This window comes from Natator depressus, chromosome 16, assembly GCF_965152275.1.
Source record: "Natator depressus isolate rNatDep1 chromosome 16, rNatDep2.hap1, whole genome shotgun sequence".
Taxonomy (NCBI): domain Eukaryota; kingdom Metazoa; phylum Chordata; order Testudines; family Cheloniidae; genus Natator; species Natator depressus.
In genome coordinates this window covers 621654-648755 of record NC_134249.1, presented here as the reverse complement: position 1 = coordinate 648755, position 27102 = coordinate 621654, and the positions used below count along the sequence as shown (strand labels likewise).

General features: G+C 51.9%; 1 long non-coding RNA gene and 5 other non-coding genes across 6 annotated transcripts in view; 4 read left to right on the top strand and 2 right to left on the bottom strand.

Annotated features, from left to right (window-relative positions):
• The window catches only part of LOC141999978 (uncharacterized), a 695529-nt gene that overhangs the window by 109893 nt on the left and 558534 nt on the right, over positions 1-27102 (top strand). The gene's annotated exons all lie outside the window — the stretch shown is intronic.
• Positions 4921-4993, bottom strand: TRNAF-GAA (transfer RNA phenylalanine (anticodon GAA)). Its single transcript has one exon. It is a non-coding gene; the product is annotated as a tRNA-Phe (tRNA).
• Positions 9324-9395, bottom strand: TRNAQ-CUG (transfer RNA glutamine (anticodon CUG)). Its single transcript has one exon. It is a non-coding gene; the product is annotated as a tRNA-Gln (tRNA).
• Positions 15171-15252, top strand: TRNAS-AGA (transfer RNA serine (anticodon AGA)). The gene has a single exon. It is a non-coding gene; the product is annotated as a tRNA-Ser (tRNA).
• TRNAN-GUU (transfer RNA asparagine (anticodon GUU)) lies at positions 19521-19594 on the top strand. Its single transcript has one exon. It is a non-coding gene; the product is annotated as a tRNA-Asn (tRNA).
• TRNAK-UUU (transfer RNA lysine (anticodon UUU)) lies at positions 26020-26092 on the top strand. The gene has a single exon. It is a non-coding gene; the product is annotated as a tRNA-Lys (tRNA).

Genomic DNA, 27102 nt, shown 5'->3' with positions numbered 1-27102 from the left:
ATGATGAGATATAATGTACCTCAATTAAAACTATCTTTAGATATTTTTCCTCAAAAATCCAATTTAAATTAAAAAAATCAGATTATTTGATTTTTTTTAAAAAGTCATTGATTTTTATCCACCCTGACAGTTGGGCATGGGGGGCGGGGGGAAGGATTGGTCCCCAGCTGGAGTGAGGCAGGGGACAGGTGCAAGATGAGCACAGCAGGGGATGGGGGGAGTATTAGTCCCTGTTGACTGGAGCAAGGCAGGGTCTGAGGGCAAAAGCACACTGGGGCAGGAGCTAGGATTGGTCCTTGGAGCAAGAGAGGGGCTGGGGGTAAACTGCAAGCACAGCAGGGCTGGGGAGGGGGTAAATAGGATTCCCCCCCCCACTTCTGCCCACATAGAGTGGGTACCTACCTTCGCCCTGGTTCTAGCCCATTCTTTTCATCTTGCTCTGCACTGAGCTGAGGGTGGGGGTGCACTGAGCACAGGGCTGGGTGTGAAGGAGAAGGCTGGGGGTTGGGGTGCAGGGTCTGAACAGGAGGTAGAATGAGGGAGGGGGCTCAGGGTTGGGGCAGGAGGTTGGGGGTTTGGAGCGCTTACCTGGGGCAGCTCCCATTCGGTGTGAGGGGTGCAGGTTGGTATGTGGGGGGGAGGGTGCAGGAGCTCCCGTTTGGTGCTCAGGGTGGGGTGGGGATGTGTGGAGGGGTGCAGGAGTCAGGACTAGAGACTGGGTGTGTGTGAGGGAGGTGCAGGAGTCAGGGCTGGGGTTGTGGGGGGTACAGGAGTCAGGGCAGGGGGCTGAGGGTGTTTGTGGGGGGTGCAGGAGTCAAGGCAGGGGGCTGGGTGTGTGTGGGGGGTTCAGGAGTCAGGGCAGAGGTCTGGGGGGTGCGCTGGGGTTGTGGGGGTGCTCCCAGCTCTCCTGAGCGGCTCATGGCAGGGGGCTGGAGGGGGGCCTCAATTCCACCCCCTTTCCCAAGGCCCCGCCCCTGCCTCTTCCCCTCTTCCCCCTCCCTGGCTCTGGCAGACAGCTGATGGGCGGCAGGGAGAGGGAGGAAAGTAGCAAGCTGGGGGAAGAGGCAGGGGTTGGGGGAGCTTGGTTGCTGGGAGAGCCTGCCATGCCGGAGAGGGCAGAGGGCATAGAAGAGCGGCTGGCTGGGGCCCCTTCGGAGCATGGGCCCGGCGCCGGTGGCGCCATGGTAAATCCGCTACTGGCAAAAGGGGAATCAGCCCCAGGAGCCCAGTTTACCATTTTGTAAAATGCAGGTTCTAATAGGATATCACACACATCCTGGGCCCCACAAACTGATCCTAGATCTCCTGAGCCCCCAGCCCCAGCCCTGCCAACTTGCATTCCAGCTCCTAGGCCCCACAGGCAGAACCCAGACCCCATATCCTGAATCCCCACAGCCTCCAGATCCCCTATAGACCCTAGCTCCTCTTGCAGCCCAAAAAGGACCCCAGATTCCCCACCCTGTGTCCCAATCCCCACAGATCCTTGATGCCCTGCCATGCACCCCATAGAGCCCCCTTGTACCCCCAAACAGACCCAGACCCCCATCATGCACCCCTGCTGAAGAGATCATAGAATCATAGGGTTAGAAGGCACCGCAAGGATCATCTAGTCTGACCCCTGCCAAAATGCAGGATTTGTTGTTTCTAAATCATCCAAGACAGATGGCGCCAGCCTCCTTTTGAAAACCTCCAGCGAAGGAGCTTCCACAACCTCCGTACGCGTCTGTGCCATTGTCCTACTAGTCTGACAGTTAGGGAGTTTCCGCTGAGATTTAATCTGAATCTGCTGGGCTGTAGTTTGGACCCATTGCTTCCTGTCCTGCTCTCTGTGGCAAGGGAGAACAACTTATCTCTATCTTTTTTATGGCAGCCTTTCAAGTATCTGAAAACTGCTATCATGTCCCCCCTTCTTCTCCTCTTTTCCAAACTAAATATACCCCGTTCCTTCAGCCTTTGCTCACATGGCTTGCATTCCATCCCTTTGATCATCTTTGTGGCTTGTCTCTGGATCCCTTCCAGTTTCTCTACATCCTTTCTATACATTGGTGACCAAAACTGGACACAATACTCCAGCTGAGGCCTAACCAGCACCAAGCAGAGCGGTATGATCACCTCCCGTGACTTCCATGCTATGCCTCTGTTAATGCAACCTAAAATTGCATTTGCTTTTTTTGCAAGAGCATCACATTACTGACTCATGTTGAGGTTCGGATCCACCACAACTCCCAGATCCTTCTCAGCAGTGCTGCTGCCAAGAAAGTTGCTCCCTATTCTTCATTTGAGCTGTCAAGATTCCTTCCCCACTCTGAACTCTAGGGTACAGATGTGGGGACCTGCATGAAAACCTCCTAAGCTTACTTTTACCAGCTTAGGTTAAAACTTCCCCAAGGTACAAACTATTTTACCCTTTGCCCTTGGACTTCCACTGCCACCACCAAACTTTATTTGGGTTCCTGAAAAGATGTAGTTTGGAAATGTCTTTTCCCCCAAAATCCTCCCAACCCTTGCACGCCACTTCCTGGGGAAGGTTTGGTAAAAATCCTCACCAATTTGCATAGGTGACCACAGACCCAAACCCTTGGATCTTAAGAACAATGAAAAAAAGCATTCAGTTCTTGAAAAGAAGAATTTTAATAGAAGTAACAGTAAAAAAGAACTAACAATAAAAAGAATCACCTCTGTAAAATCAGGCTGGTAAATACATTACAGGGTAATTAGATTCAAAACATAGAGTATCCCTCTATGCAAAACCTTAAGTTACAAAAAGACACACAGACAGGAATATCCATTCTATTCAGCACATCTTATTTTCTCAGCCATTTAAAGAAATCATAATCTAACGCATATCTAGCTCTATTACTGACTAAGTTCTAAGACTGCATTCCTGTTCTGTCCCCGGCAAAAGCATCATACAGACAGACCCTTTGTTTTTCCCTCCCCCCAGCTTTTGAAAGCATCTTGTCTCCTCATTGGTCATTTTGGTCAGGTGCCAGCGAGGTTATCCTAGCTTCATGTGTGAACATGTGACTTGCCCACGTGACTCCAAACACTATCTTGTCACCTGTAATTTTCACTAGCTGTGCTGAGGGCTTTGTTTGAAACAATGGGTTTCCCACCACATGGCAGAAGATATAAAAGGCCCTGGAAACCCCTTCATTTTGCCTCTTTCCTGCTGAAACCTCTGGAATATGGACTATCCATATGGGAGCATTCTAACAAAGGGACTGAGGTCCTTCCAATGATTTGGAAGCAGCCAGAGACTTGACTTAAGCCAGCAGTTTATTTAATCACTGCTACAAAGCCTGAACCAAGAACTTTGCAATTCCTGTATGTATTTGATTCCTCTATTCAATTTTAACTCTCACCTTTCTTTCTTTCCTTTTATGAATAAACTTTTAGATTGTAGATACTAAAGGATTGGCAACATCATGATTTGTGGGTAAGATCTAAGTTGTATATTGACCTGGGTGTGTGGCTGGTCCTTTGGGATCGGAAGAACCTTTTATTTGAAGAGATTGGTTTTAAAGGACCACTCATCTCTAAGTCTAGTGTTTTCGGTGGTAATACAAGAACTGGAATGCCGGAGGAAACTGCTTTCATAACTTCTTGTTAGCCAGTGTGGTGAAACAGAAGTTTGCTTTTGTTGCTGGTTTGAAATATCCTATGGGGGATTAGCCACCAGTCTTGGGGTGTATCCAGTGATGAGCTGCCAAAATCTTAACAACGGGTTCCCTCCTCACCCCATGAGGGGGTCGTTGCCCACCCCCACCCCCCAGGACTCCTACCCCATCCAATCCCCCTGCATTCCTTGATGCCCCCCCAGGACCCTTGCCCCATCCATCCCCCTCCCCTGTCTCCCTCAGAACCAGGCAGGAGGGTCTTGTGGGCCACTGTAGAGGGAGCCCACCCCACCCCTAAGAGCCAGAGGGACCTGCCGGGGGGCGAGGTGGGGAGTCCCGGCAGGGCTTACCTGGGGCAGCTCCCAGGAAGCATCCGGCAGGTCTCTCTGGCTCCTAGGGGTGGGGGAGCGTAGCTGGGGGGGAGCAGGGGGAGCGGCCGCTCCCCCCACTGATCACATCAAAAGTGGTGCCTTAGGCGCCGACTCCGTGGGTGCGCTGGGGCTGGAGCACCCACGGGAAGAATTTGGTGGGTGCAGAGCACCCACCGGGAGCTCCCCGCCCCACCCCCAGTTCACCTCCGCTCTGCCTCCGCCCCTGAATGTGCCGCCCCGCTCTGCTTCTCTGCCTCCCCCTGCTCCCTGTGAATCAGCTGTTCGGCAGGAAGCCGGGGAGGGCTGAGAAGCAGGCCGTGGCTTCACACTTAGGCCCAGGGAGGTGGAGGTGAGCTGGGATGAGGAGCGGTTCCCCTGCGCGCCCCCCCCACGTTACCTGCTGTGGCGCGGGCGGCCCTCCTTGTGCCCCCCACCCCAGCTCACCTCCGCCTCCCTGGGCCTGAGCGCGAAGCTGCCGCCTGCTTCTCAGCCCCCCGGCTTCCCGCGCGAACAGCTGATTCGAGGGAAGCCGGGGTGGGGGGGTCGGAGAAGCAGAGCGGGGCAGCGCGTTCAGGGGAGGAGGCAGAGGCAGAGGTGAGCTGGGGCCAGGGGTGGGGCGGGGAGCTGCCGGTGACTTTTATGAAAAATACCTGTGATTAAATCGTCACCTTACTCATTGTCAGTGAAATAAATTGAAACACTTCCACCTGCAAGTGGATTTAGCTCAGGACCTTCAGAGTCAGCAGCTGTTACACCCCGCACTGAGCTCTCTGTCAGGTGTCCCAGTGCTGGAAGCCTCCTGTTTACATCCTAAGATAGCGCTTTTGCACCGGGGGGCTGATATTTTGGACTGGACACTGTAGCAGGGAAAGGTGCTGCTGTGCTCCAGAAAACAAGCCACCTCTGCACCAAAGAGGGAGAAAAGGACCTGCCAAAGCCCGGGATTGAACCAGGGACCTTTAGATCTTCAGTCTAACGCTCTCCCAACTGAGCTACTTCGGCAGCTGCATGGCTCCCCTTTGGCCTGCTGCTGCTCTGTCCGGGATGTTTTGTCAGCCTTGGCACACAGAAAGGACATTGTTGTGAGAGGCCCATGAAGGCAAGGTGCACTTTTGCCTGCCTTGCTCAGCTTGACTTGCTGCCTCACCCCATTCCTGCCTTACTTCCCGGGTTGACCTGGTGGCAGAAGTGGACTGAGGGCCAGTGGTGCAGGGAGGAAGCTGAGCTGGAGCCTGAGCTAGACTAGACCCTGGTGGCGAGAGTCTGGCCACCACTTGCCACCCCACCCTGTTGTCCTGGCTTCCCCTGTCTCCTGTTGGGGCTTCCCCCCGTAAACCACCCTGCCCCAACCAGCCCTAGGCTAGCTGGGCTCCCTTGGTCACCTGAGGGCTGGTCACCCCAGTCGGTGCTGAGCACCCCTCTTCTTCCCCCTGGTGCTCCAGCCCCAGAGCACCCACAGAGTTGGGGCCTCTGCCCAGATTAGGATCAGCTGCCTTGGGGTGAATCTGGAGTCACCCCCTAAGTGTGGGGCCAGCCTGAGTCCCGCGGAGCTGCCAACCGGGATCTACCTAAGCCAAGCGCCGCCCGACTGCACCCCAAACCTCTGACTGCCCCGCCCTCCCACCCCAATCCCTCCCACCCCAAAACCCCTCCTGGAGCCTGCGCCCCACAACCCCCCTGCTACCAAACCCCTCCCCATCCTCAGTGCCCCGCACCCAACCTCCTCCCTCCTCCCCCATTCTCAGCACCCTGCCCCTGACCTCCTCCTCCCCCTGTCCTCAGCGCCCCTCCCCCGACCGCCTCCCCCCCCCCACTCAGCACCCATCCCCCAACCTCCTCCTACCCCCGCCACACTCAGCGTCCCTCCCCCAACTTCCTCCTCCTCTCCCCACCATCCTCAGCACCCCGCCCCCGACCTCCTCCTCCCCCGAACTTTAAAGACTGGGTAGGGAGAGATGTAATTGAATAGAGCTTTGAAATGCAAGTCTGCATTGTTAGAGGTAGAAGAGTAGAATAGAGTAGCTCAGGTCTTGTGATGTAAGCAAACAAGTCTTGTCTAGGGCCAGAGCTTTGATTCAAAGATCAAAAAAGGAATATTAACATTTAGGAAGACTCTTGAGTGACATAGTATTATTGTCTATGTCTCTTTGAAGGTTGTGATCACCTGTATCTGAACTATTTAATGGATAAATTATCCTGTGCTAGTTGCCATGATGTTTGGAAGAAGGAAAGTTAAGCCAATTGTTTTCTCAGACAGGAAATGTATAAAAACCTTGGGACATGATCCTTCTTCATCTCAGATCTGCTTTGGGTTTCAAGAGGGGGAAACCCTGAGCCATAAGGACTGAGATCCCCAGTCATTGACTGGAGTCACCCTGAATATGGACATTGGACTGTAACCTGTGGACTATTTCTAAAAGGACTTTTGGCGACTACAAGCTCATCTCTGCTGTGGGTCTGAACCTCAAGAATTGAACTCAAGTCTGTCTGTGTATTGATCTTTTAACCAATTCTCTCTCTTTTCTTTTTTAATAAATTTTAGTTAGTTAACAAGAATTGACTGTAAGCGTGTATTTGGGGAAAGATCTGAGTTCTCATTTGACCTGGGTCTGGGGCTTGGTCCTTTGGGGTCAGGAGAACCTTTTCTTTTGTGTGATGAAATAAGATTTTCAGAATTGATCATCATATGCTTGACATGTGTGTCTGGATGGAGGCCTGAGGCTGGGCACCTTAAGGGAACTGCATTATTTGGACGTCTGAGTAACCAGGGAGGTGCTAAAGCAGCTCTTTTGGGCTGGCTGGGTAAATCTAACTATTGGAATATCCACCAGTGTTTGGGGTTTGTCTGCCGTGGTCTGTTTGCAGTTTACCCTGATTGAGTGACCTCAGCTGGCTCTCACAGGCAGCACCATCACAGCTGGGTGTGGGTGTTAATCTTTTCCTGTCTGGTGTGTGCTGGGCTCACAAAGGCTTTTTGCTCCCTTGGGGTGGGGCCTGGTGTCCTGGTTTGGGAGCCCTGTGGATGCGATGGGGTGTCTGGAATGGGGCATGTGTGATTCCCACAGTGCCCCTTCCCCTCTGCCTGCGGAGCTGAGGACAGATAGGTCTGGGAGGCAGAGCAGGAGCTTTGGGACGGAGAAGAACAATATGAAGATGGCATCTAAGATGAGGCCAGGTGACTTCTGTGGAGGGAGACATGCTGGACAATGCCAAGGATTCGGGAGACACCCAGGTGTGAGCCCAGGGTGCAGGGAGAGCTGGGGGAGGGTGTCTGTGTTATACTAATAAAATAAGACTAACAGGATCTTGTAAAAGGGACAAGGCAAAATGCCACATTTATTGTAAATATAATAAAAATATAGAAAACACACACAGCTATGTCACTACATATTCCTTACTTATCTACAGATACATTCATACATTGAGTCATACAAGTTCTGCATAGAGGTTATAGTGACCAGCCTAGACGTTGCCCGTGACAGAGCACTGGCCAGGTGGCCTGGACACAAGAATGGAGCCAAGTCCGTGTCAGATGCGCATCCAATGCTCCTGGAGGGTGGTGGCAGAACCGGAGACTGAAAGTTCTCAGTTCTCAGAGTCCATTTTTATAGGAATTTAGTCCTATGCCAGCCACGCCAGTTAAGGGCTTTCCGCGGTTGTTGTTACAAAAAGTGCCAATCTCCATTACAAAGTATCGGTTTACAGAGTAGAGTCAATTGAGCAGAACCAATTGAGCAAGTCAAGTCAATTGAGTGGTTTGCATTCATAAGCTTTGTCATAAATATAAAGGGAAGGGTAAACCCCTTTAAAATCCCTCCTGGCCAGAGGAAAAACCCTTTCACCTGTAAAGGGTTAAGAAGCTAGGATAACCTCGCTGGCACCTGACTAAAATGACCAATGAGGAGACAAGATACTTTCAAAGCTGGAGGGGGGGAGAAACAAAGGGTCTGGGTCTGCCTGTGTGATGCTTTTGCCGGGGACAGAACAGGAATGGAGTCTTTGAACTTAGTAAGTAATCTAGCTAGCTATGCGTTAGATTCTGATTTCTTTAAATGGCTGAGAAAATAAGCTGTGCTGAATGGAATGGATATTCCTGTTTTTGTGTCTTTTTGTAACTTAAGGTTTTGCCTAGAGGGATTCTCTATGTTTTGAATCTAATTACCCTGTAAGGTATTTACCATCCTGATTTTACAGAGGTGATTCTTTTTACTTTTTCTTCTATTAAAATTCTTCTTTTAAGAAACTGAATGCTTTTTCATTGTTCTTAAGATTCAAGGGTTTGGGTCTGTGGTCACCTATGCAAATTGGTGAGGATTTTTATCAAACCTTCCCCAGAAAAAAGGGGGTAAGATTTGGGAGGATTTTGGGGGGAAAGACGTTTCCAAAGAAACTCTTTCCCAATAACTGGTGTTAGACGTTTGGTGGTGGCAGCGAAAGTCCAAGGGCAAAAGGTAAAATAGTTTGTACCTTGGGGAAGTTTTAACCTAAGCTGGTAAAAGTAAGCTTAGGAGGTTCTCATGCAGGTCCCCACATCTGTACCCTAGCATTCAGAGTGGGGAAGGAACCTTGACAAGCGTCAATCTCAATTACAAGCAAGCAAAAGTGTCAACTCAGAGAGAGTATCCAGTCTGTATCCGCAAAAAGAACAGGAGGACTTGTGGCACCTTAGAGACTAACCAATTTATTTGAGCATAAGCTTTCATGAGCTACAGCTCACTGCATCGGATGAAGTGAGCTGTAGCTCAAGAAAGCCTATGCTCAAATAAATTTATTAGTCTCTAAGGTGCCACAGGTCCTCCTTTTCTTTTTTCAGAGAGAGTAGTGTCAATTGAGCGGTTTGTGTTGTAAGGTGTCCATGTCAATTACAAAGCATCGCTTAGAGTTAATTAATGGCTTACAAGGTACTTAGAGTCAATTGACAGTTTGCAAGCTTTAACACAGACACTGTCAGCAGCTATAGAGAGCTGCAAATCAATATTGCAGAATTACAATTATTTCAAATTACAAATATTAAAAATATGCCTATACAAAATATGCCTACAGCATGGCCCTGGCACTCCTTTCTTCAGGTGCCATGTGGGAAAGAGGAAAAGTGTGGCAGCAAGTACAAACTTGTGGGCATCAGGTGAAGCGGCGAGAATCCCAACCACCAGGTCAAACCACAGGACTGCAGGCATCAGTAGCCAGTTCTAGAGCCCCAACCCATTGCAGCCATCCCACCCAAAAACCTGGCTCCAGAGGGCAGGAGTCACCCAGTAGAAGGTAAACAACTCACTCTTGCACAGCCAGAGACAGGGAAGGTGGGGAGTTTGAGCTCCGGGGATTTACCACAAGGTCCCACTGCGACTTGAACTCAGATTGCAGGATTCAGAGTCCTGAGTGCTGACCATTACACCATGGGACCAGCTTCTGCTGCCTTCTCTGGCCATCAGTGACCCTCACGGGGCTGGCTTGTGTAAGGGGACTGTTGGCCATTTACTAAAACTTTGTGGGGTTTTTTGGTTGGCTAGTTCCCAGTCTCAATAGAAAGGGGAAAGGTCAATGGGAAATCAGGACCCTGAGAGTGACAGTGCCCTGGGGCAATGGTCACCAAGTGGTAGGGAAAAAGTGAGAATTGGTTGATGGAGAAAAATTCCTGGTGAAAATTGGCAAAGCTGTGGATATTTTGAAAAGTTACAGTGAATTTACACATGAAGATACAAACAGAGAGACAAACACACAGAGAGAAAGAGAAAATCACACAGTGCACAGGCCCACACAGACATAAACAAAAACCACACACACACACACACACACACACACAAAGCCATACACACATAAGGGAAAGCCACTCAAAACATACAAAGAACAAATCCACACCAAAAAACACAGAAAAAGCACACAACAAGAAAACACAAAATCCACATACCAAAAGAATACTAAGCAAAAAACAATACGCATGCAAAAATCATAGAATCATAGAATCATAGAATATCAGGGTTGGAAGGGACCTCAGGAGGTCATCTAGTCCAACCCCCTGCTCAAAGCAGGACCAATCCCCAATCAAATCATCCCAGCCAGGGCTTTGTCAAGCCTGACCTTAAAAACTTCTAAGGAAGGAGATTCCACCACCTCCCTAGGGAACGCATTCCAGTGTTTCACCACCCTCCTAGTGAAAAACTTTTTCCTAATATCCAACCTAAACCTCCCCCACTGCAACTTGAGACCATTACACCTTGTCCTGTCCTCTTCTACCACTGAGAATAGTCTAGAACCATCCTCTCTGGAACCACCTCTCAGGTAGTTGAAAGCAGCTATCAAATCCCCCCTCATTCTTCTCTTCTGCAGACGAAACAATCCCAGTTCCCTCAGCCTCTCCTCATAAGTCATGTGTTCCAGACCCCTAATCATTTTTGTCGCTGGACTCTCTCCAATTTATCCACATCCTTCTTGTAGTGTGGGGCCCAAAACTGGACACAGTACTCCAGATGAGGCCTCACCAATGTCGAATAGAGGGGAACGATCACGTCCCTCAATCTGCTGGCTATGCCCCTACTTATACATCCCAAAATGCCATTGGCCTTCTTGGCAACAAGGGCACACTGCTGACTCATATCCAGCTTCTCGTCCACTGTAACCCCTAGGTCCTTTTCCGCAGAACTGCTGCCTAACCATTTGGTCCCCAGTCTGTAGCTGTGCATTGGGTTCTTCCGTCCTAAGTGTAGGACCCTGCACTTCTCCTTATTGAACCTCATCAGATTTCTTTTGGCCCAATCCTCCAATTTGTCTAGGTCCCTCTGTATCCTAACCCTGCCCTCCAGCGTATCTACCACTCCTCCCAGTTTAGTATCATCCACAAATTTGCTGAGAGTGCAATCCACACCATCCTCCAGACCATTTATGAAGATATTGATCAAAACCGGCCCCAGGACCGACCCTTGGGGCACTCCACTTGACACCGGCTGCCAACTAGACATGGAGCCATTGATCACTATCCGTTGAGCCCGACAATCTAGCCAACTTTCTACCCACCTTATAGTGCATTCATCCAGCCCATACTTCTTTAACTTGCTGACAAGAATACTGTGGGAGACCATGTCAAAAGCTTGGCTAAAGTCAAGAAACAATACATCCACTGCTTTCCCTTCATCCAAAGAACCAGTAATCTCATCATACAAGGCGATTAGATTAGTCAGGCATGACCTACCCTTGGTTAATCCATGCTGACTGTTCCTGATCACTTTCCTCTCGTGTAGGTGCTTCAAATCATACACACACGCACACAAAACTGGGCAAGGCATTCACAAAAATCACCCAGGACTCACATGCACATCAACACGACAGACACAAAACATACCAACATACAGAAGTCAGGCAGGGTTTGAGTCTCACAGCCAGGAGGCTGTGCACACAGGTGATTTGGGGAGCAAAGATTGAAGGGGAGTAAGGGGGTGAAGAATCACAGGATGGGCAGCGCTCTGGGCTCTGCTTGACCCCTCCTGACACAGGCGGCTGGTGGAGAGCGGAGCCTTGTAGATGTGTGAATCTGCCCTGCACTCGGTAAAGGAAAGGACCACGGTGTCTGCTGGGCTGGAATTGTATTTTCCGCAGGGCAAAATGATTGGCAGAAGCCATCTGCTTACAGAAAACCAGTACTCTAGCTGGGGTTTGAACTCACAACTGCAGCATTGCTCTATAAGTCCTGTGCACTAAGCCATTGCACCACTGGAGCCCACATTTAGGGGCTTGTCTCTTTAGTTCATGGATGGATGTGTTGGCAGGGGTTGCATTATTAAAACAAATCCATAGGAAAGGCTGCAGGACAGCACCAACAGAGGTGGGGAGCCTCCTTCTATCTGATTGAGCTGGTTCCCACCTTCTCCTGCTGAGGGGAAGGTTGGTGCTTTGAGCCCACCCGGTGCTGGAACTTCTCCTGGGTGAGGTTAACGAGACTCTGAAGAAGCGAAGGGAAGACTTTTCTATTCTGGCCGATCTCCATCTGTCTCCTGTGGCCCTTCAGGCTCTCTGCTCCCCTGATGGGGCAATGCAGAGGCAAGTCCTGACCTGGGTGAGTCGCGGAGAGGCTGTGTCCCATGGTGTGTGTGTGGGAGAGGGGTAGGACAGGGTTGGGGTGGGCTCCAGGGGAAAAGGTGGGTGTGACAGTGTGTGGGGGAGGGGGAAGGGTGTGTTTCTTATGATATAAATGAGGGCAAACACAGGGGTAGTGACAGTGAAGCCCCGGGTCTGAGTGTTATGACTCTGTGTGGTGCTGTCATTCACCTTCCCCTCCTGTGGTCTCAGCTGTCATTGAATCCAGCATTTTTTCACCTGTCATCGTCCCAGAGGTGTCACACATGCCTCAAATACAGAGTGTCCCTCTTGGACACGCGAGGACTGGAGCGGATTTCAGCTGCGGGACAGCTCTGCTGGGTTTTCTACATTCGCGAAGGGAACTACTGAGTGTTTATATTCATTTCAAGCATCCCCATTCAGCAGACTCCTGAACACACTGGAGATGGGTCCGGAAATTGATTTTCAGTTGAAAAAGTTTTTAAAGGGAACGCTTGGATTTCAACTGGGAACCCATTGCCCTGTAGGCAACTATTCAACCAGTGAGCTACACTCTCAATAAAGACTGCCCTGTATAGCCCAGAGCAGGAACGGCTTTGAACCTGGGGGTTAGTAAACTTTATCTCTACACAAACCCCATGGCTTACAAGATCTCCACACCCGCCCTGTGTCACCAGAGCACAACAACAACTTTCCTTGGAACACATACTCCTCCCCAGCTCTGTGCCCTTCCATCTCCCCAGCATTGCTCCAATCCCTTAAAGCAGGGTCTCAAACTCACTTTACCTTAGGGCCAGTGCCAATCCTCAAATTCTCCCAGTGGGCCAATAATGTAATTTATGCCACCCAGAACCCACTCCCCAAAACTGCACCCCCCAAAAAACTCCACCCCCCCACCTGCCTAAGGCTCTGGGAGGGAGTTTGGGTGGGAGAAGAGGTCTGGGGTAGGCGACTGGGGTGCGGGCTCTGGAAGGGACTTTGGGTGCAGAAGGGGTGAGAGGTTGGGCTCTGGGAGGCAGTTTGGGTGGGAGAGGGGGGTCTGGGGTGCAGGCTCTGGGATGCAGTTCGGGTCCTGGGTGCAGGATCCAGACTGGGGCAGGGGGTGGGGGTGCAGGAGGAGGGGGTGGGGGGTGCAGGCTCTGGGAGGGTGTTTGGGGTCGGGAGGGGGGGTGTGGGAAGGGGGTTCAGGTTCTGGGAGGGAGTTTGGAGGCTCGGGGGGTGTGCGGAGGAAGGGGGTGCAGGCTCTGGGAGGGAGTTTGGAGGCTGGGGGATGTGATGCAGGCTCTGGGAGAGAGTTGGGGATGTGAGGGGGGTATGTGGGGTGGGGATGCAGACTCTGGGAGGGGGTTGGAGGTGCGGTGCTTACCTGGGGCTCCAAGGTGGGGGGGAGCCTCCGGTCCCTGTTGGCCGTAGGCATCACCCCCACAGTGCCCCATTGGCTGCAGGGGGGCTCAGAGAGGGGCAGCACGCGCAGGCACAGCCCCCCACCCACCCACCCCGGAGCCACAGGGAGGGGCTGGCAGCCACTGGAGCGAGCAGGAAGACGCCACTCAGCTCCGCTGCGCTGCCGGGGCCCCTGGAGTCGGGGGGCGGGGGGAGTGTCTGGGGGCAGCAGGTGGGGCCAAGGGAGAGACCTGGTGCCAAAACTGCTAAAGCCCTGCAGGCCACTTTCGGGAGGTTCACGGGCCACAAATGTCCCTGAGGCTGGGAGTTTGAGACCCCTGATATAATTGCTTCAGCCTTGTAGTTTCCCAAGTCCAAAAGTAAACATCTCTTCAAATCCAAGGGAGTAGAGATCAGTCAATGTTCAGAGTTGTCCCACGTGAAAGCACCACGTTGTGGTTCATGCTGGCCCCATCGTGTGGCCATCACCTTTCCCTCCTCTCCCTTAAAAGTTTTGGTATTTTGCATAGAAACTTTCTTCCCTCAGGAGAGATCTCGGAACCAGGGCTGCCAGCCAGACAAATACCTTTAAGAGGGGGTGTCCCTCTCCCAGTCAAAAAATGATCTCCCGCCTTCAGTTCAGTGACAGCCTGAATTGTTCCTTATCCCACCAGAGCCGGAGGATTGAAAGCAACAACATCAAACCCCTGTGTAGCTCACAGGAATGAACACAAACACTCCCTGGTATCTGAAGAGATGTTTAGTTTTACTCTTGGTCAACCGCAAGGCTAAAGGGAAAGGCAGTGGCCCCAGATATAGAGTGAAACACAACACATCATAGCTATGCCCACAGTGACTGCAAAATCTTTTTACATACTTCTTATTACCTCAGTGTATTGTTTTCTCTGGAGTCTAGACCTTGACTGTACCTTGACCAAGAAATTTGGATCTTGATAAAAAGAATCGACTACCCCTGGTTAAGGCCATGGACTTGACACCCACCGGGGTGTCCTACACAGGTACCAGTACTAACAGCAATTGCCGCCTTTTAGCCATAGTTTTTAATCAGGGCAATAAATTGAAACAATCCCCTGTTAAATCATTTCTCAGCCCGAGCCCTTCACCCACATTCCGTAGGGCATTGGGCCACCATGTGGATGTTTCATTTCCCTCCTCAATTTCACACAGAGACACAATTTCCTTTGCACAGATCCATGAACAGCAACACCTCCCTGTGTCTCTTGTCTGAGCCAGGGCACTCAATTCCAGTGAACCCTTCTCTCCTGCAATGGCAATGGTCAGACAGAGGGACGTGGCTACTTACGTCCCTGTCGGGGAGACATTGGCTCGGCTCTTTCTTTATGCTGCTGTTGTTAGTCCATGCAAAATCAAGGATGGAATGCAAGGCTGAGTTCACGCACCAACCCCCTGAAAAGTTTCCATGCCCCAGAGAAAACCCGACCCCTGCTATTGGAATGATGTGCTGGCGATTTGAATCGGAAAGGGACTGTCTGCTTGTCAACGTGGGGAATGAACACTGATCTACAGCAATGTCGTTAACACAAACACACTGCCATCGTGCTGCAGCCGGAAGGGAAATGGGCAGGAATTCTCGCTGTTCAGCCATGGACACACTTACACTAATGCCCAGCCGTGAGTGTGCTGGGGGAGCTGGTCTGAGCAAACAATCTGAAGTGACAATTCTGTGAGAACTGAATCATAGTGTAGTGGAGCAGCTGTACATCCAGTAGTTGTGGCCGAGTGGTTAAGGCGATGGACTAGAAATCCATTGGGGTCGCCCCGCGCAGGTTCAAATCCTGCCAACTACGGAAGCTCTGGGCTGTTATTATTACTGTAGTCTTAGTGCCTGAGCATCCACAGTGTGAACTGGAGCCAGAGCTGGTCTCTTTGGCTGTCTACACTTAAAATGTTGCCGTGACACTTCTCTAGCACCTTGGGTAGACAGTCACTACGCTGACTGGAGGGGTTTTCCCATCCCTGTAATAGTTACATTGACGGAACAATTTTTCCTTCTATTTAGCTCTATCTAACTAGGGCTTAGGTCAGCTTAACTGTATTGATTTGGGGGTGTGGATTTTTCACACCCTGAGACACGTAGCTCTGCCAGTTAAGTGCCCAGCGTGCACCAGCCCTTAGATCCCTGTTAGGATTTCCATGCAGGTACTGACCTGTGAGAGGAAAACATCAACTCACAAACACGGAGACTGAATTCCCCAAATTTAAGCTCTCTGCACTTTTGAGAAAGTCACAAAATTCAATTCATTCCTGCTAGGACAGAGAAAAAAATGTGACACTAAGTTTTTGGCTTGATTAAATAAAGTTAAGGGTTTAATTACTACGGTAAAAATATGTACGGATTCCTCTAAATAACACCATAACTTGAAATAGAAACAGAGACAAATCTTGTCAGTGAAGACTAATTTAACAAATGATCTTCCCCTTATTAATTTCCACTGTGCCCCCACTGCAGGTCTGGGCCCCTCCGGTGTAACTGCTCTGCATTCATCTTCCCATTAGAATTGGTTTTGGACATTCCCAACTTCGGAAAATTGTGCAATTCAGAATTTGAATAGTGACCCCGGCTCCTTCCTGCACCTGCTCTACATCAGATCTAAAATCATTATTCAGTCTGAGATACAATTACAGCATCCACAACCCCAGCATCACATGTCTTGAAATCGCTTGGTCCTTATATTTTACCAGCCACAGAACTAAAGGGATTTGAAATAAATCCCTGTTCAGAGTCAATGAGGAGTGAGGGATCTTGGGGCTTTTCATTTCTTAACCTCTGTCACCATCACTTGGCCGTTTCAGTTTACTCTTTATAACAGTAGTCACCACCCGTCGATTGTGATCGACTGGTCGATCCTGGAGCCTCAGCCAGTTGATCCCGATCTCTGGGCCGCTAAATGTCCAGCAGTGCAGCGGGGCTCAGAGGCTGCCTGCCTGCTGTGGCCCCGGGCCCCTCCCAGACCCGGCTGGCTGCTGGCACATCTTTGGGGCCCGTGGGGAAAGTGGGGGGGGGTGAGGCAGCTCCACGTGCTGCCCCCGCCCCCAGAACCATCCCCGCAGCTCCCATTGGCTTGGAACTGGCCAATGGGAGCTGTAGGGGCAACGTTGTAGGTGCGGGCAGAAAATGGAGACCAGCTGCCCCCCTCCCTCCCAGGGGCCGCACACACAGACGTGCCAGCAGCCAGCTCCTGACTGGGAGCCACCTATGGTAAGCACCTCCCAGCCAGAGCCTGCACCCCAACCCCCAGTCCAGAGCTGCCTCCAAACCCTGTAACCCCTCATGCACCCCAACGCTCAGCCTCAGCTCGACAGCCTCCTGGGCAGAGATGTAGGTGGGGGGAAAGCAGCAGCAGCCCCTCCCTGTTGCTCCTGGATGCACTGCTGTCAAGGTTCCTTCCCCACTCTGAACTCTAGGGCACAGATGTGGGGACCTGCATGAAAACCTCCGAAGCTTACTTTTACCAGCTTAGGTTAAAACTTCCCCAAGGTACAAAATTATTTTACCCTTGGATTTCCACTGCCACCACCAAACTTTATCTGGGTTTACTGGGAAACGTGGTTTGGACACGTCTTTCCCCCCAAAATCCTCCCAACCCTTGCACCCCACTTCCTGAGGAAGGCTTGGTAAAAATCCTCACCAATTTACATAGGTGACCACAGACCCAAACCCTTGGATCTTAGAACAATGAAAAAGGATTCAGTTTTCTTACAAGAAGACTTTTAATAGAAGTAAAGGAATCACCTCTGTAAAATCAGGATGATAAATACCTTACAGGGTAATTAGATTCAAAACATAGAGAATCCCTCAAGGCAAAACCTTAAGTCACAAAAAAGACACACAGACAGGAATAGTCATTCTATTCAGCACAGCTCTTCTCTCAGCCATTTAAACAAATCATAATCTAACACATAGCTAGCTCGATTACTTACTAAGTTCTAAGACACCATTCCTGTTCTGTCTCTGGCAAAAGCATCACCCAGACATACACAGACCCTTTGTTTTTCTCCCTCCCCCCAGCTTTTGAAAGTCTCTTGTCTCCTCATTGGTCATTTTGGTCAGGTGCCAGCGAGGTTACCTTTAGCTTCTTAATCCTTTACAGGTGAGAGGATTTTTCCTCTGGCCAGGAGGGATTTTAAAGGGGTTTACCCTTCCCTTTATATTCATGACAGTGTGTCTCCTGGCTCATCAGGGAAGCGCGGCCATGCTGAGTCCCGGCCGCAGTCTGGTCTGCCCCAGCTGATGGAGCGCAGAGCCACGCGAGTCAATGGCAGGTCGAGTTGGGAGCCTCGGCTCTTTCCCCTGACAGCCACACAGAGCTGCCCAGAGCTGCCAGCATCCCGAGAGCCTCCCTCGTGTTCTCCTGCAGCAGCCACCTGCTGGTGCAGGTGGGAGAAGGGGACGAGGAAGCACGGCTGTCTCAGGCCAGGACAGGAGTCCTCACCACACGCAGGCCTCTTGCCTTCAGCCCAGGCAGCCAGAGGTGCCGGGGAGCTCCCTGGCAGGCCCCCGCCTCAGCCACCTCTGGCCTCATGGCCTAGGCTCTTGGGGCTCTGCTGGTCGCTACCTCGCTTGAAGGCCCAGAGCAAAAAGAAACAAGTGCATCCCTAGCAGAGGATGGTTTCGATCCACCAACCTCTGGGTTATGGGCCCAGCACACTGCCGCTCCGCCACTCTGCTGGGTCTTCACCCACAGCCCCCAGCATCTGGATTTAGGGGCAGATTAACCTTTTGTGGGACCTGGTGCCAAACATATTTGTGGGCCCCTATGTCATCATTGTGGGCTCTGAGCATGGGCCTGGTGTGGCAGGGCCATTGGTACCCTAGTGTACCTGGTACTGAATCTCAGAGACATTTTTCATTTTGATCACACACCTAAACATGACTATGTGCATTGCCATACATAGCTCCCTCAGCCCCCAGTTCTTCTCATTGAGCTCTACCATGTGGGTTTACCAGTGTCCACAGTGAGCAGATCTTTCAGAGGGAAGCTCCCACAGATTTATCTCCTTCCTCATTCAGATCTTCAATAGCCACGTCTCCATTGCCACCCCATGTCACCAGTCACTGTGTGTGGTCCCACTCTCAGCTCAAAGTTCCAAAGCCAGCAGATACCTGGTCAGTTCTGACAAATCCCCTCCCCAGCCCCCATCCTGCCATTGGAGCAAGCCTCTTGCAAACACCATTTCCCCAAAGTGAGGACTTAGCCCTTGGGAATCTGAAGACACAGCCTTTCTCCCTCTGCTCCCATCTGCATGCTAATCTACTGCCTGGTCACCACCACCTCTGCCCATGCTTGTTTCCTTTCTACTTTGGACATGCTCCCCAACCAGCTGGGACTATTCTCCCACTGCAAGCCTGACCTGCTTCCTCTTTCCCTGCTCCCCTTGACATTCCTTTCCTATGGGTGACCTCTGTTCCTTGAGGTTAATTCCAGTTTCTTTATCTGCTCTAGCTTTATGGCCCCCAATAGTCACAAAGCCACCTGCAGCTTCTCTGACTATAGCCATGGGGCCAATTGCCAGCCTGAGATAGCCGCAGCTACTAGTCAAGGGAGGGGTGGCAATTCCAAGGCTGAGCATGCTTGAACCTAGCAACGGCGGCACTAGGGCCTCTAAATCCTCAGCACTGGCCCTAGGCAGCTGCAGACTCTGCAGTTAAGGGCTTCCCTCCTCTAGGCCATGGCTTTAAGTAGCTGAGATGCCCATCACCTGCAGCAGAGGCCACCAATTCCCACGCACCCCTCAGCTGGCATGTAGTCATGCAGAAAATGCAGCCTGAATGATTTTGGAGGCTGGGGTACCAGGAAGTTCCCATCCCTGAGCAGCAGCTCTGCAACAAGCTCACATGTCCCCCCTCTGCTGTGGGACCAGGACCACTTCGGCAGCGCTGTGAGAGGGGAGGAAGCGAGTGTTATGGGCCCTGTCTGAGCTTGGGCCTGGCACAATGGAGCCATTGGTGCCAAAGTGAATCCGGTTCTGTCCGGACTAGCGCCTTGCAAGCTCTAGCGTGGGCAGCAGATGTACAGGCTGCACAGCCTTGGTAACAGCAGACAGGTATCTAGGTGTCTCTGTAGCGCAATGGATTAGCGCGTTCGGCTGTTAACCGAAAGGATGGTGGTTCGAGCCCACCCAGGGACGCTAGTAACATCGTGCTATTTCCTTGCTCCTCAAGATGTGCTGGGAGCCTCAAAAGCCACCTCAAAACCATCCCTCTTGGCCTCAGGGGGTTCAGCTGGTTGCCCGAAGAGTGCACTGGGTACGAGTCAGAAACCCATCTCCCTGCAGCCACACTGAGCACTCGGGCTTAATCCTCAAGGTCGAGCATAAAACCTTCAGCCAGGAACTTTTGCTCCCTTCCTGCCTCCGCCAAGAGACAAGGGAGAAACGGACGAAACATGCCGGCTCAAAGGACGTCCTGTGTGCACCTAGACAGCCAGCCCATCCACTGCATCCCAATCCCCCAGGCCTAAGCCTCCCTGCCCAAGTCTTGCACCTGGCTGCATAGAATTAAATCTCACTTCTCGCTGGGAACTCGACTTCTCGTTCCCATCACCATTTTTTTTTTGGCCTCAGAGTGCAGCCACCAACTTTTGCTGGTGGCAACTGTGGCAATTTTTCCAAGCCGGAGCTCCACTGCCCCGGGGGTTGAAGTCTGAAGCCATAGCCCATGGGCTGAATCATAGAATATCAGGGTTGGAAGGGACCTATTCATGACACACGCCAAGGGCTGTGTGCAGCCAACAGGGAAGTGGGAGGGAGGCATCTTTGAGCTGGTGTGTCTTGTCCGTTTCTCCCTTGCCACTTGGGCAGGAAGGGAGTGAAACTTTCCCGGCTGAAGGTTTTGTGCTCGGCCGTGAGGATTAAGCCCAAGCCCCCGGCATGGCTGCTGGGATTCTGGGTCGCGTCCAGCGCACTCTGAGGGCCACCAGCTGAAACCACTGAGGCCAAGAGGGACAGTTTTGAGGTGGCTGATGTGTCACTAGTTTCTCTAGCACAGGTCAGTCCCTGGCCCTATGTTCCAGACATCCTCATTCACATCAAGCGTCAAGTTGAGAATCATTTCCCATTCCCGCTTTGTGGGAGGGGAGACTTTTGAAAGCCCTCTCTGTGCGACTGCACATGGCAAAGCAAAGAGAACAAACCCCAAATCCCCCCTGTGCTTTCGGAGCCAGGTTTGTTGTGGAAATTCTCTATTTCACTTCAATCTCTTTGGTCACTCAATTACAGACCTAAAAGTGGCAATTCTTCACCAAAAAAACTTCAAAAACAGACTCCAACGAGAGATTGCTGAATTGGAATTAATTTGCAAACTGGATACAACTAACTTAGGCTTGAATAAAGACTGGGAGTGGGTGTGTCATTACACAAAGTAAAACAATTTCCCCTTGTTTATTTTCCCTCCTACTGTTCTTGTAAAGTGCTGGAAATGGCCCACCTTGATTATCACTACAAAAGATCACCCCCACCCAACCCCCCTGCTCTCCTGCTGGTAATAGCTCACCTTTCCTGATCACTCTCCTTACAGTGTGTATGGTATCACCCATTGTTTCATGTTCTCTGTGTATATAAATCTCCCCACTATAGTTTCCACTGCATGCATCCGATGAAGTGAGCTGTAGCTCACAAAAGCTTGTGTTCTAATACATTTGTTAGTCTCTAAGGTGCCACAAGTCCTCCTTTTCTTTTCAAGCCTGGGCACTGTGATTATTTACCAGTTTCTGTGGCATTGAAGCACTAGTGTGCTCGCAGCTGCGATGGCCGAGTGGTTAAGGCATTGGAGTCGAAATCCAAAAGGGTTCCCCTGTGCAGGTTTGAGAGAGGAACAGAACCAGGGTTATGGCTGATCTATGGGGCAGGGGGCGTTAGGTGAGTGGCAGAGGCTTCAGGTGCTGAGAGTTTGCCTGACACCTCAGGGACACAGTGTGAGGTGGTGTCCCAGGGATCTCTATGAAAGGAGCAGAACAGGATTTTCTTGGGGTGGGGAGAGAATTGAGAGCATCTCAGGGGTTGTAGAGAGTATTGCCAGGGTTAGAGACTGGCTAAAAGACAGGCCTCGCTGTGAGCAAGACACAGTGACACAGTGACCGTTGCGAGCCTATGCTGACGTAAGGAGAGTTAACATAGGCTTGTAATGTAGCTATGGCCTTAGGTCTATGAAATGTTTGGGTGAGGTAACAGGAAAAGGATGAGGGGAGATGAAGATTCATTCAGGTGTTTAGGCTCCAGCTTTTGTGGAAGTGGCTTACTGCACCCTAAAGGCTCAGGAACAAAGAGGCCCATAAGAACGAAATATCATGACTTTATTAACATTTCTTGACTTCCAGGTGTATAATTCCTGTTTTTAGAATTCTTGGGATTGTCAAACCCTCTTGGGGTTGTAGACATGTGTTCATTATGTTTTGAAGGCCAAAGCTGTAAATGGGTTCAACAAAGAATTAGATCAATTCCTCAGGAGAAGTGCATCAGCTATTAACTGAGATAATCAGGGATGTCTCCGCATGCTCTAGGTGTCCCTAAACCTCCGACTGCCAGATGCTGGGAGTAGATGATGGGATGGTTCACTCAGTGATTGCCTGTTCTGTTCATTCCCTTCGAAGCCCCGGCGCTGGTTGCTGTCAGAAGATGATGTTCTGGCTGACGATGTGTTATCATTAGGTTTTATCTGCCATAGGGCTGGATTAATCACATAAAACTGGGACCTGATTATGTTTTTACTGTTCTTTTGCACACCAAGTCAATGCCATTATGTCTCAGTTGAGCATGTCTGTGGAAGGAATCGCATTCCAGAGCTTCTCGGGCTGAGATCACTATAATCTGCAGGCGGGGAAAAAAAGTGTGTGGAGGCTAATTAAATATTTGGCTAAAGCTGGGGGCACTGTGGTGAGCGCAGCACATTAGCCAGGGTTTGTTTCTACCCAGATATGTTCTGTCTCCCTGCTCCCTAGTCAGTAGCACAGCCCGTGGTGCAGGGAAGATGGCTAATGAAGGGAGCAGGTCGGAGGAGGCGGGTAGGCCAACGAGGAGAGCCGCACGGATGGAAGGTGGGGTGGGGCAGGGAGGGATGAGACAGACGCCCAAGTCCTCACCCCCCCCCAGCAGTGCAACCCTCTGCCCCAACCCTGAGCCCGCTCCGCACCCTGAACCCCTCATCTCAAACTCCAAGAGCCTGCAGCCCCAGCCAGACCCCTCACCCCAACCCTCTGCCCTAGCCCTGAGCCCCTTCCTGCACTCCAAACCCCTCATCCAAATGCCACCCCAGAGTCTTCACCCCCAGCCAGTGCCCTTGTCCCCCTGCACCCCAACTCTCTGCTCCAGCTCTGAGTCCCCTCCTGTACCCCGAACCCCTCATCCCAACCCCCCCGAGCCTGCACCTTCAGCCAGAGCCCTCACCCCCCCCCACAACCCAACCCTCTTCCCCAGTCCTGAGCCCCCTCCCACAGTCCGAACTCTTGGCCACACCCCCACCACACATCACCTCCATATTGGTGCACATAACAAAATTCATTCTGCACATGGATGTAAAAAATTAAAGGGAACATTCCCCAGGGCCTATTAGTAAATGTTTATGGCCTGTCACAACTCAGTAAATTGTCTGGGGGTAGAGGCATTTGGGTGGTTTGGGGTGGATCCTGCCTCCTCTGGAGGTTTGGGTCCTGTCCTTCACTCACCCCACGGTGGCGGCTCCTGCACCTCCGGTGCCATGGGGCTGGCTGGACTTGACTCTCCGCTCCGGGCAGCAGGGCAGAATTAACTTTTTGTGGGCCTGGGGCCAAACATATCTGTGGGCCCCCCTGGGGAAGGATTGTAACAGACAGGAGAGTGACACGGGAGTTGTCTTTGACACAGCACACAGCTGCACAGGTTTTATGGACAATATTTACATGTTTAACTTGCAGAAGGTTTATAAGCCACAGAGAAACTGAGGGCAGGACAAGAGGAGGGGAGGACCATGTCTATGTGTGGCCATCAGACGGGCATAAGACACCTGGCCAGCCTGCTCCCTTGCATGCCAAACACCCACTGAAGGCCACCCACAGACCAGCATGCAGGGTGGCTGCTGATTCTCAGTGGCCAGCATCAGAAGATGGTAGGAAAGCAGGGCCACCCCCTGGTGGGGCCTCTGACCGTTCCCACTCCAGGTGCTCACTGTTGCAGCAGGGCAGGAGATTTTACCCCAAGAGGCTTTTCCCCAGCTGGCGAGAAGCAGAGAAACACCCAGCTCCCAAGGCGCTATTTAGCCCCCTCAAGCACAGGGACAGGTGCACATTTGGAGGAGGCAAACTGCTCTACACGCTAGCCCGGGCATCTGCCCATTTACTTTGGCAAGTCAGGAATGGCAAAGGCTAGACTGGACACACCTGGGGCTCACGCCCTAGCCTTGTGACACCCAAACCCAACTCCTTTCCGGGGGTCTAGCTGAAGCCAGAGCATTGGCCTGAGCAGCCAGGAAGAGGATCGAGCCCTGAAGAAAGCAGGACTTTCAGCACAAAGGGAAAACTGCACAAGTCCAACCGCGAAAGGACTCGAACCCTCAATCACCTCATCTGAAGTCAGATGCCTGATCCATTAGGCCACATGGTCACAGGAGAGAAGCCTCTCCAAGCACTTCTTTGGAAAAGGTGGACACTGTGTTTATCAGGTCAGCTACTGAGGGGGGCAGAGGCTCTCTGGGGACAAGAAGTCAAGTTCCCAGTGAGATGTGAGACTTAATTCTATGGAGCCAGGTGCAGGACTTTGGCAGGGAGGCTTAGGCCTGGGGGATTGGGGTGCAGCGGGCGGGCCAGCTGTCTACGTGCAGATTTATTGACCCTGAGGTGCAGGAGGGAAGAAGAGCAGGAGGAATTGGCAGTGGGCGTGGAGAAAAAGAGGATGGAGAGAGGCTCTCAGCAAGCCTGGCCAGCTCAGTCCATAGAGCATCAGGCTTTTAATGGGCAGGGCCAGGGTTCAAGCCCCTATCCAGGTACTCAGCTCTTGTGTGCCAGGAGCCAAATCATTCCTGGTGGTGTCCAGAGCCATGTGTGGGAAAGGGAGGCTGAGACTTGTGCACCCTGCTCTGTGGCAGGGATCCTGGTAGCTCAGACTCAGGGAAGGCTTCTGTACTCAGAGGTGCTGACTTTGAGACTTCCTGGGGCTTGCTTGACCTCTGCCCCAAACCCCCACCCTGTCCTATTTCTTCCTCCTGCACACTGGATCACGGGCAGGCGGGAGGTGCTGAAGAGGAGGAGCTTGTGGGCCAGGCTGCTCGCAGGTGGGAGGTGCTGGGGGGAGCTGGCTGCCAGTGGGCGCTGAGCAGCTCTTGTTTTCTTTCCATTGGTGCTGCAGCCCCATAGCACCCAGGGAGTCGGCGCCTCTGGCTGCACTGATGGCTCCCTTCACACTCTGGAGAGAGGAACAGGAGGGAGGAGGAGGAGGAGGAATCCTGCTGAAATGCAGTGGCTGTGGAGAAAAAGAGGAGGGGTTTCTGGCACTTTTTTGCCTCTCTTTTGCCTGCCTGCTCACTCTTGTGGTCAAAGGGGTAGATTCTATTGGGAAGCCCAGTCAGCTCAGTCAGTAGAGCATCAGGCTCTTACTTTGAGGGTCCAAGGTTCAAGCCCCTGGCCAGGCACTCAGCTTTTAAGTTGCCTTGTGTTCCAGGAGCCAAATGATTCCTGGTGGTGTCCAGAGCCACACAGGGATTCCCAGAAGCCATGACCATTTCCTGGAAAGGCCTCTTTCTGCTGCTTAGTCCTAGGAAGCAGGATAGAATCCCACCTCCACAGGAGCGGGCCCAGAAAGCAGAGTCTCTGGTTGGCAGAAAGTGGGGCCAGGTACTATGATAAACCAAGGGGAGGGCGAGAGCAGCAGAGAGAGGGGGAGCAGCTGGAGAGCTGTAAGTGCAGAGTTCAAGCCTGCCAGCTGAGGGCCACAGGTGTCTAGAGACTGTGACATCATCGGGTCCCATGGTGTAAAGGTCAGCTGTCAGAGTGCTGAATACTGCAAGCTGAGCTCAGATCTCAGTGGGACTTTTGGACTTGTTGCTTCACAGTTTCAAGGCTTTGTCTTGCTCTTTCAAATGATGTGGGAGCCAGTCTTTTGCCTGCTTGCAGTTGTGACTTGAACACCAGAGGAGACATTGGATCCAAAAGGCTGGCCTTGCCTGGAGCCCTATAGGGAGGGATGTGAGCTGGATTTACTCTGAGTCCTGCAGCAGCAAGGCCTAGGAGGGAGCCCTCTTGGTTGACCTGCTGGCCCAAAGTCACTTTGGCGGTGTTGGTCTTTACCCAGGAATGCTGAAGGGTGGGCCTGAGGGAGGGTGACTCAATCCTCCTCCTATTGGTCATGGCTGGAGAGGAGGCTGTAAGAGTGGCCAGGTTGATGAGCTGGGCCTTCTAGAGTTTGGGGAGGGTGGAGTTGACTTGGGCATTGTGCTGGCAAAATGCTTCAGGGTGCTGGAGGGAGGAGGAGACCAGGGCTAGGGCTGGGAAGAGAGAGAGAGAGAGAGCAGCAGGTTTCCTCTATTGTTTCATGCTCTCTTTTTCTTGACTAGTTTCTCCTCCGCATGAACTTGTTCCTTTTCTTTGTGAGCCTGGCTAGCTCAGTTGGTAGAGCATCAGACTTTTAATCTGAGGGTCCAGGGTTCAAGTCCCTGGTCAGGCAATGAGCTATTCCCCAAGATCATAAAAGTCTATCACTTTGGCATCCTTCTTGGTGTCTTTTTCTCTTCAGGATTTTGCCTTTCCTAAGCAGGGCCTTTTGTGTGTGGGATTGAAGGGGAAACTTCCTGACATCCCCTCTGTCCTCGCAGGCTGGAGGAATAAAGGCCTCTGGGCATATAGCAGGTTCCTCCCAGATGGCTGCATCTCACATGGTGGAGGTGCAAGCTCTGTCTCCTTGCTTCTTTTACTGCCTTCACATGGCTGTGCTGATCTGGCTGGCCTGTCTGAGACAGGGTGTGGGGAATGTTTGGAGCTTTTGCTTCGTATTGAGGGCTACCTCCTACAGCAGAGTGATGTGGGCTCCGTGGAGAGTCTGAAAGAATTGCCCCGTCAATGTTAGGTGCTCACCCAGCGCTCGGCTTCCCTTCCTGGGAGTGGCTCAGCCCCCCCAGTTGGAGAGGGGTGCAAGTGGCGGGGCTGCTGGCAGGGACTTGGAGGAGCGTGAAACGTCTGCAAGAGGAATGGAGTGGGAGGAAGAGCATGTCTCTGCAGTGCCTGGGGTAGGCCTGTGCCTCCCCCAGCAAGAAGGTTTTTGTGTGTGCCAGTCCCTGGGAGGCTTGGGTCCAGGCCAGTGTTGGGGCCTGAATTGTCAGGAGACCAGGGGAAGGAGAGTGCGGAATTGGTGGAGCTGGGGAGTGGAGCACCAGGAGTCTCCTACTCTGCCTTGGGAGCACTTGTGAGGACTGAGCTGTCTTTGGGTCAGGGTAGTGGTGGGACCCCAGGGGATGGGGAGCAGCCGTCTGGGGGCTCATTCACCCAGGGAAGGAAACACCCCTATGGGGGGAGAACTGACCCAGCGGTGAGCACCGGACCTGTTGGTGAGTCCTTCAGTGTCCTTGGGTCTGACCTGAGACCAGAGGGCCCCTCGCCAGTGAAGAGGAAATCCGATACCACAGCAGCAGCTTCTCTTTCAGCGACCAGAGCGTGTTCGGTGGTGATTGAGAGACTGCA